Below are 10,562 nucleotides of genomic sequence, written 5' to 3' on the forward strand. Positions count from 1 at the left end.
CAGCTGGTCGATGTTTCTCTCTCATCGATGTTTCTAACTCTCTATCTCTCTCCCTTCCTCTCTGTGGAAAATTAATAAAATATATTTAAAAAAATAAAAATAAAAAATAAAATAAAATAATTAATTTACTTTCATTGTGCACGAATCTGTGCACTGGGCCACTAGTATTCTATAAAACACAAGATCTGAAATGATTACCAAGCTCACTTTGCTAGTTTTTGGAGCAGGTAAACCAAGAACTCAGATTGTTTGACTCTTTAATCTAGCACCGCCTTCTAGAATGGAAAGTCTACAAACCACAGAATTAATGTGAAGCTTTTAATGCAAAAGACAGATTAAGGAAATTTTCTTTGCATCCTGCAGCCCAAAAGAAGTTCACTGTGGTTGTGAGAAAAATATTGTTAGTGAGGTGATAGCTGTTATTTTTAGCACACCCCAAACCCGCATGGAGTGCGGTACAGAGCTATGGAGTCTGTGTGTGGATGAGACAGAGACCAAAGCTCCATCCTCAGAGGCTTCTGTAATTTGTGGTTGGAAGGGCACCTATTTCATCTGTGAGGCAGGTCATCAGTAGCTGAAATAATAGTGAAAGTGCTAAAGTGCTGGCAAGTATTGGAAGAATTAGTGAGTCTGAGGTAATTCCTTGTCGCTGAATGAGTTGAGTTTTCGGCAATCCTTTTACAAAATAGAAAAAGGCAGTGAAGATTAATGGAATTGGTGTGTCAATCTTGGGAAGTGTTCTTAAAAAAGCATGCTAACTGCTTTTTAAGGAATATTTTTACCTTGTACTTCCAGTGGTACTAGAACACTGAGCTTGGACTTCCTGCCGGTAATCCCTGTACCAAACCCCCTTTGGGGTTGGGACTTTTATTAACCTTTTTTCTAAGTGCCCAACTCTTGCCTCAAATTAGAAGGGAAAATAAAATTTCAAGCCAAGGTGAAATTTGCTTGGAAGGTTCTGTGTAATGTTCTCATGTAAATTATTGGAATGGGTCTTTTTAGAATATCAACATTAAATACAAGAGCTTTTAAAAAATCCACCTGGTAGTAGGCCAAAAAAGATTATGGAGATGTTAGCTAATTAACATTCTTCGTTTAGTACTTAATGACCTATTTATGATGGGCTTTCATTGATTACTGCAAGCAAAAGTTAGGAAGATCTTTATAGCAAATGTGCCCACGAGGCTCTACTGCGGGAACAGTAAAGGCACACACTTTGCTCTTGTTCCTATGCGTGGGATTTCACTTAAAAGGTCTGAATGAACTTCCTCTCATTGCAACTAAAAACCTAAGTTAATCTGTTATCAGGAACATGATTCCTAAAGTGAAGTAAAGTTAGATGTATGCTGAATCTCATGAAAAATGACTGGATGGAGAAAATAAATGTTGAATTCATTTTATACAAAGCAAAACCCCAAATCATTTATGACCCATTTTATAGCTTAGAGAGCATCAAGTAGGTGTCATTCATACTTAGGGCTTTTTAAGGTGTTCTTCAACATTTGTGACTTTGTCAACTTGGACGAGTTTTTGTATTTTCTCAAATTTGCTTGTGTGTGTGTTTTTAAAACTGTTTTAAAATGGTTTCTTAAAGAATCAGAGCCATCAAAGTTGGCAAGCGTTAAGCATGCTAATTAGTTCAACATACTGACCAATTCTCTGAATTATTAGTTCAAAGGAGAGTGTGGACAGGGATGAAATTAGATTTGGGCATTTTTCACTCTGCCTGTTTTAGGATGCTCACGGTTACTTTGATCTGTAAATAGCAGATGCTTTTCCTGCGTGGCTCAGGATACTTCAAACATGTCTAAAACTTGGTCTCAGACCTAGGGCCCATCACTCTTATCCTGAATTGGATATACATACTTGTAACTTTGTAGTAATTTTAGAGAAAATGTTTTTGTGGTTGATAGTTAAAGCTAGGATATTTTATTTTCCATAATATGTATCCATAGGTTTATTACTTTTTATAAACTGGCATAGTTATAAGGCAAACCAATTTTACTTTATTATTTGCTAAAATATATTCACTTATTTAAATGTCAGTTTTAAGAGTAAAAGCTTAGGCAACTATGAAAGCATAAAAATTATGTGTTTACATGTTGTGCATGCATATATATGTATATACATATAATCACATATTTTTAGCCATCTGTGTGGTAGAGATAATATATTTGCTTTTTTTATTAGCTGGGTATTCTTTTTAACTTTAATAATTATCTAATAACTAGAATTAAGAGCAAACCTACTAGTGTGCACAAAACATTGTTTTTAATTTAAGTTTCACAATTTCCTACCTCTTCTGGTTTTCGTGTAGGAAAACATTGGCATCATTGGGAATCTTTTGGTAAGGAGAGGCATCGGATGGATGGTGGACTGGATGAGAGAGGTGAAAAACCAAGTGGGTAGGGACTGAGAAACCCTTGAATTCTGCTCTCCACAGTCCCTAATCAGCGGGCTCCTTTGCAGGCCCTGCTTCAACCAAGTGCAAGGTGCAGGGACACCGTGTGACAGGAGTCCAGCCAGAGTCCTGTACTGTGCAAGCCTCCTATTTAGAATTAGAAATGTTAAGTCACAATGTCTTGCATTAATTAGAGAATACTTAATATACTCTTTTAGTAAACTCCTTTGGGGGCGCATTAAACTACATGAGGTTTTACAACACATTTCATTTTGTGGCTTTCCTTTATGAAAATGTACTACCATAACGGAAGCTTCTTTACTCAATCATACGTTAGGATACCCAAGTTCTGGTTGTAATTATGTCACTATCTTTCGCCTGTGAAAGTTGTTGAGTCTTTTGGGCTTCGGTTTTCTCATTTTTAAAAGGGTTGGTAGACTTGTGGCCTTGCTAAACCACAGCCTGATTTACAGTGTTTTATGGCGCACAGCCACTCTCACTTATGTCCGCCTCCTCTCCGACTGCCTGTGCGCTGACTGTAGCTGTGGCAGACACTGTGGCCTGCAAAGCCTCTTCACAGAGTCTGCTGACTCTTGGACTAGGTCATATCGAAGGCCCTAGGTCTTCTTTATGTGCACATCTATTTCTTCTTCTTCTTCTTCTTCTTATTATTATTATTTTAAATCTTTATTGTTGAATGTATTTACGTATCCCCCCCCACCCCCATTGACTTCTTCTAGCCAGTCCCAGCCCGTTGCCCTAGGCCTCCATCACCCTTTTGTCTGTGTCCATGGGTTATGCATAAATGCATACAAGTTCCTTGGTTGACCTCTTCCCACCCACCCACCTCTACCTTCCCTCTGAGACTCGAAAGTCTGTTCTATGTTTCTATGTCTCTGGACCTATATATCGAAGGCCCTAGGTCTTCTTTATGTGCACATCTATTTCTTCTTCTTCTTCTTCTTCTTATTATTATTCTTCTTCTTCTTCTTCTTCTTCTTCTCTCTCTCTCTCTCTCTCTCTCTCTCTCTCTCTCTCTCTCTCTCCAAACACACATAACCCTCCCTCCCACCCCAGGCCTTCACCACCCTGTTGTCTGTGTATACATAAATGCATACAAGTTCCTTGGTTGACCTCTTCCCACCCACCCACCTCTACCTTCCCTCTGAGACTCGAAAGTCTGTTCTATGTTTCTATGTCTCTGGACCTATTTTGTTCATCAGTTTATTTTGTGCATTAGATTCCACCTGTGAGTGAGATCATGTGATACTTGACTTTCTCTGATTCTAAGGATCAAATTCAAAAGCCTTTATTTTTGTTAAAGATTAGTAATATACCATATACCATGTTGCAGTGTTCATTTCCCCCATTGCCAGCTTTGTTAATTATAAAGAGAAAGAAAATATTGACCAGGTCATTGGTTCTCTAAGAGTGATCCCTGGACCAGCAGCAGCATTACCTGGGAACCATTTAAAAATGCAGACTCACGGGCCCCACCCCAGACCTCTGAATCAGAAAGCGGGGGGGTGTGTGGTACCCACAATTGTACTTCAGAGCACAGCGATTCTGATGCTCCTGAAGTGTGAGGACCATGGGACTAGATGCTATCAAGTTCAGTTAAAAGATCTTTTTTCTATTTTAATTTGAAATGAAGAACAAACTTAAATTCTACAACTGTTTGGTAAATCAGGAGAAAAATGTTTGATATTATTACAAAAAACAGAAATTAATATTTTTCTTTGCCAGTAAAACCTTTTATAGATTGTATATATTTTTTAATATAATGAGAAGTTCTTGAAAGATACATTTATGTCACTTTCAGCATAGTGTTTTTTTAAAAATATATTTCTTTATTGATTTCAGAGAGGAAGGGAGAAGGAGAGAGAGATAGAAACATCAATGATGAGAGAAAATCATCGATCAGCTGCCTCCTGCACACCCCACACCGGGGATTGAGCCCGCAACCCAGGCATGTGCCCTTGGCCGGAATCAAACCTGGGACCCTTCAGTCCGCAGGCTGATGCTCTATCCACTGAGCCAAGCCAGCTAGGCAGCATATTGAGTTTTAATGGACAAAAAGAAAAGTAAATAATACGATTGATTTTTTCATGGGATTTTCTTTTCTTGGTGGAGGATTACTTTGAGTTATTTTAAAAGTAATAATTTGAAATAGTTTTCAGAATAAAAGAATCACATCAACAATTATTTTGCTTATAAAATGAATAGTTTAAGAAAAGAGCATTTAGGGGGCACAGTAGCTTGTCTGCTGTGGCTGCCTTTCTTACCCATTCAAGTGAGGTCTGTGTTGACTAGACTTTTTTCCATGCTGGAAACCCCTCGCGTGAAGCACCACGAGACCGCTCATCTGTTAGGGGAGATCAGGCGGAGTGCTTTGTAGTAAATCTCAGAGAGGACTGGAAAGCTGGACCTGTCAGGGAAGAGGTGCGGGCGGCGGGCAGGCTCTTTGGAGAATTGCTTTCATCTTTGAGAGACCTCACACCTGCCTCATTTGGCGCACACAGTTTCCACCTCTTGGAGAATAGTCTTTGCCCTTCCCCCGGCCCAAAGTCTATAGATGCAGCCTAGGAATGAAAGTTTTAACATAAAAACTCATCTTAAAATGCAGTGTATATCAACTGAATTAACTAACTTCATTTTGTTGAAAGGGACCCTTGGTTTTACGTGTGTGTTGTGTGTGTATACATATACACACTTACATTGTTATATGTACACTTATACATTTATATAAACAGTTCATTTGATATGTGTGTGAATATGTATAGACACATTTTGATATATATATTTAAATGCATACAATAAACTTTCATATATAAAAAATCCTGTAATACTATATTTTAAACTACTTGTGAAATCTGTGTTAGCTCTCAGCCACAAAGTTCTATAGGCCAAATGTATTATGCTGGTTACTTTTACTTCTTTTACTTTCTAATTTTTAAAAATATTTTTTACATTTTCTTTTTTTTAAATGCACCCAAAATATGTAATTCAAAGGAAACAAAAATGTGTGTGTGTGCACGAGCCTGTGTAAGAGTCACTTTTTATAATAAAGTAAGAGTTAAATATCTCCAAATAATAATATGATACCTTTTGTGAGGTCTCCTTTTCGTCAGATAAACAGTTTTGGCTTTTTAGATTATAGGTGGTTTTGTTTTTGTTTTTTATTAAACATCAGGCTTGTTTGAATGTCTTATAACTCCTTGAGGAGACCCTTCCTCATGCTAGCAATTTTTTACAAAGGGAATATGTAGTTGCTTCAGTTTTTACATTTTACAGATGACTTATTTGGCTATCCCTGGGCAAAAACCAGTTAAAAATAATAGTATTTAATATTTAATAAGTGACCAGGCTTCTTGAACCATCTGGAATTTTATTTTCTTTGCACGCAGCATCTGAGTTTCAGCTGTTAGCTTTTCTCCTTTGCTCTGGGGAGGGTCAATTGCTTTTAAGTCTTTGATGCTTGCTGTGTCAGCCCCTTTCATATTTTCAGAATGCCCGTGTAAAAGGGCTTTTCATCCATTCATGCTGATAATTCTTTTGAACTTGAGGTTTGAACCAAACTAATCAAATTTAATTATAGCTCAAATCCTGTTACTGTGAACTTGGGTAGACTTGTAGGCTGGTTTTTGTTGTTGTTGTTGTACTGGAGTTCAGCCATTACCAATATTACTTGGCGTGAGTGGGCCATTGACTGCAGTTTGGGAGATCTTTTGTAATGCTCAAATTTTTCTTATGTTGACATTGGTAAATATGATTTGAACTTTATTCTTTTCTAAAGGAAATACTGAATTAGTCTCAAATAAAATTCATCTTTATTTGCATATGTTTCAAGTAATGTTTTCTGATTCATCTTTAACTGTTTTGTGGTGGTTTTTTTGTTAATCCTCACCTGAGGATATTTTACCATTGATATTTTAGAGACAGTAGAAGGGAGGGGGAGAGACAGAGAGAAAGAAACTGCGTTGTAAGAGAGACACATCGATTGATTGCCTCCCACATGAGCCCAACCAGGGCTGGGGATCGAGCCTGCAACCGAGGTACATGCCCTTAACCAAACCCAGGACCCTTCAGTCCGCGGGCTGATGCTCTATCCACTGAGCCAAACCAGCTAGGAATCATCTTTAACAGTTTGAACAATTAAATTCCACATACTACTTTCTTAAAGGATCCTTGAGTTTTGTTGTTGCTGATTCTTGCTTTTGTTTGTTTTGCAAATCCAAGACTTAGCGGGCATTTCAATATGCCCTCCTGGGGGCATCACCATGGTGGTTGATGCGTGTTTGCCTGGTGTTCGGAGAGTGTTCTTTTCCTTTTTGTACCATCACACACACACACACACACACACAATACCACATTCGAGCAGTGGAGAGAAAGTAGGAAATATAAACCTTTTAGACTGCAGCATGTGTTAAAGGAAGGTGGATTAGTACTGATACTTTTAGCACTTTCTTTAAAACGATTGCTAACATACGTATGTTAGCATCTTGTAAAACTCACTTGTTAGCCTTCTGTGTGTGCACAGTTCTTTTCCCAAACAGTTTAAGTTTCTGTTTTTAAAATGAGATTTTGTTTGGTTTTTCGAAGAAGATTTGGGAATAATGACATTTAAAATACTTGAAGTTTCTTTTCATCTCTAAAGTCTATATATTTTTATAATATTGGACCAATTTTTTATCTGTAAGAATGGCATACAGAACTCCATCTTTCCTCGAAGCCTTTGATTCTGAAATAGAAAAAGGGTTCATGGAGAACAGCAAATAGCAGAGTTCCTATTTAAGGAGAAAATTGTATTTTCTTTTTTAAATTTAAGTCAAAACTGCCAGTTTCCCTGTATTTATTACAGCAGGGACTCTTGTTTTAAAATGAAGTGGAATCTGAAGTATGATTTTGTTTGCTGACGTTATGGACTTTGAATACATACATTTAAAGAGTGTTGGTAAGGATGCTGCCATATGTAATGTGTCTGCAGCTGCCACATGTAGGACAATTTCACACTAGAAATCAATGGTGGGTCTTAGAATTTTTGCCATAGTTCTTCCCACTATGGTCAGAAGGCATGGCCAATTCTTGTATGTCTTTTGATTTGTATTGTGACACATATACCTGGGTGCCAGTATCTTACATAAGCAGATGCCCAAACTATCATTAGGAATGTGAAACTTCAGCTAACAAGAAGGACTGAAGCCTACTAGGCCAGGATAACTTTAGAGAGCAGAGGGTTAACATTTTCATTTAGGAAAAATGCTTCCAATTCCATACATGTTTAGACAGAATGCACTGAGTGTTAGCCTTTTCTTATCGAAGTGTTGCCATGAAGAACTTAGATTGATGGGACATACTTTATCTGTGGTTACAGATGGTGGGAGCTAGGGAACTTAACGCCTGCAGACATGACCTGAGAGCAAGGTTAGGAGCGTGGCCTCTGAAGGGAGCCTCGCCCTCCGGTTTCAGATCTTCGCGCCAGTGCCTACTAGTCCTGTGTCCTTAGGCAAGGTATTTAATCTCACTGATCTCATTTCTTCATCTGTGTGATGAGGTTTCATAAGGTTGTTGGGAAGGTTGTAAACCTACTTTTGCCCACCCCTGTGTGCAGAGTGCCCTGACAGTCAGGATCTGAAGTCCTAGAGCAGTGGTCGGCAAACTGCGGCTCGCGAGCCACATGTGGCTCGCGAGCCGCAGTTTGCCGACCACTGTCCAGAGGGATGCTCGTTAGGATTGATTGTTGTCACGAAGTCATCACCGTTAGGAGAGCTGCCCTGGACCTTGCTGGCCTCCCCCAAGAGCCTTCTCATTTAGCGTCATTCTCTGTCACCAGTGCTCCATTTTATGTGCTGGGCACACCCTGAATTCCGTTGGTTTGGATGGAGCCTCTTCATTTACCTTTATAATTTCCAGTCCATAGATTTCAAAGCAGTGGTCTAGAATGTTGGGCCCATAAAGTTTTTTAAAACTTTAAGTGAACATGTTAAGATTGAGTGGTTCCGAACATAGATCCAGATATTCAAGTTTCTTGGGAAATGAGTCAGTATTGAGTGCACGGTCCTGCCTGCACAGTTGGTTTGGCTCTTTAGTCAGAGGCTGTGCTCTCTAGACCACAGAGACTCTGCTCCTTGTGTTGTTTTGACATCTTCCGCAGGTCAGCTGTTCGTATCGGGTGTTTGGGGCAGCAGTTTAGACTAAGCAGTGGTTCTCAGCTGTGTGCTATTCCACTAGTCCTCCCCTCTAGGCCGATTTGGATCAGTGTATGAAACATACATTTGTTAAAAGCTAGTGTTTTGGTTTTGTCTATCAGAAGAAACAGTGAGCTATGCAGATGGGTCTGTGCTGTCCGACCAGGATGCAAATTTGCTGAAAATAAAGGGTGAAAATTTTAGCCTTATTTAAAGCTCAAGTCAAAGAAAAGTGGGATATGGGAGAGCTTTGCCTTCTGAGTGTGTAAGAGCACAGTTGGTGCAAGTCCCAGTGCCAAGTATCATAGTGCAAAGTGTCTGTGCTAACTATCACAGTACTAAGTGTCATAGTGCTAAGTATCACGGTGCTAAGAGTCTGTGCTAAGTATTACGGTGCTAAGTGTCACAGTCCTAAGTATAAGTGTTAAAGTGTCACAGTGCTAAGTGTCAGTGCTAAGTATCACAGTGCTAAGAGTCTGTGCTAAGTATTACGGTGCTAAGTGTCACAGTCCTAAGTATAAGTGTTAAAGTGTCACAGTGCTAAGTGTCAGTGCTAAGTGTCACAGGGCTAAGTATCACAGTGTTAAGTGTCAGTACTAAGTGTCACAGGGCTAAGTATCACAGTGTTAAGTGTCAGTGCTAAGTGTCACAGGGCTAAGTATCACAGTGTTAAGTGTCAGTGCTAAGTGTCACAGGGCTAAGTATCACAGTGTTAAGTGTCAGTGCTAAGTGTCACAGTGCTAAGTATCACAGTGCTAAGTGTCACAGTCCTAAGTGTAAGTGTTAAGTGTCACAATGCTAAGTGTCAGTAATAAGTGTCACAGGGCCAAGTATCACAGTGTTAAGTGTCAGTACTGTCACAGTGCTAAGTGTCAGTGCTAAGTATCACAGTGCTAAGTAGTACAGTGCTAAGTGTCACAGTGCTATCAGTGCTAAGTATCACAATGCCAAGTGTCACAGTGCTAAGTGTCATAGTGCTAAGGTCAGTACTAAGTGTCACAGTGCTAAGTGTCACAGTGCTAAGTATCACAGTGCTAAGTGTCAGTGCTAAGTGTCACAGTGCTAAGTATCACAGTGCTAATAAATAAAATTTTAAAAACCCCAAATAAATACTGTAGATAAAAGCAGGACCACTGTGACATGTCTTTATAATATAAGGGCTTAGTTAAACTGAAATCAAAGTACTGATAGCAGCAATTTAATTTCTAGTGGACTTTTAGAACAAATAATTGAGATTAAACCATTTGAACTTTTTTGGGGTGGTAAAATGTATGTAATATACAATTTGCCATTTTAACCATTTTAAAGTCTAATTCAGTAGCATTAATTACATTCATAGAGTTGTGCAACCCTCACCACTATCTGTTTCAAAAACTCTTTTGTCACACCAAATATAAACTCTGTAACCATTAAGCAATAACTCTCCATCCTCCTCACTCCAAGCCCTCATAACCTCTAATCTATTTCCTTCTGTCTCTATAAATTTGCTTATTCTAGAAGAGAATTATACAATGTCTGTCCTTCTGTGTTTTGCTTATTTCGCTTAATACAATGTTTTTTTTCAAGGTTTATCTATGTTGCAACTTCTATCACAACTTCATTTACGTTTATGGCTGAATAACATTCTATTGTGTGTATATGCCACATTTTGTTTATCTACTCGTCTGTTGATGAACACTTGGGTTGTTTCCACCTCTTGCAATTATGAATAATGCTGCAATATCGGAGTCCATTTGGGCTGCAAAGCAAAATACCACAGATGGGTGGATTATAAACAGCAGAGATTTATTGCTTACAGTTCTGGAGTCTGGAAATCCAAGATCAGGGTGCCAGCATGGTCAGGTGAGGGCCCTCTGCTGGGCTGCAGACTTCTCATTGTATCTTCACCTGGCAGAGCAGCAAGGGAGCTCTGCAGGGTCTTTTATAAAGAGCACTGATCCTGCCCGGCTGGTGTTGCTCAGTGGTTGAGCGTT

This window comes from Myotis davidii, unplaced genomic scaffold, assembly GCF_000327345.1.
Source record: "Myotis davidii unplaced genomic scaffold, ASM32734v1 scaffold189, whole genome shotgun sequence".
Lineage (NCBI taxonomy): Eukaryota > Metazoa > Chordata > Mammalia > Chiroptera > Vespertilionidae > Myotis > Myotis davidii.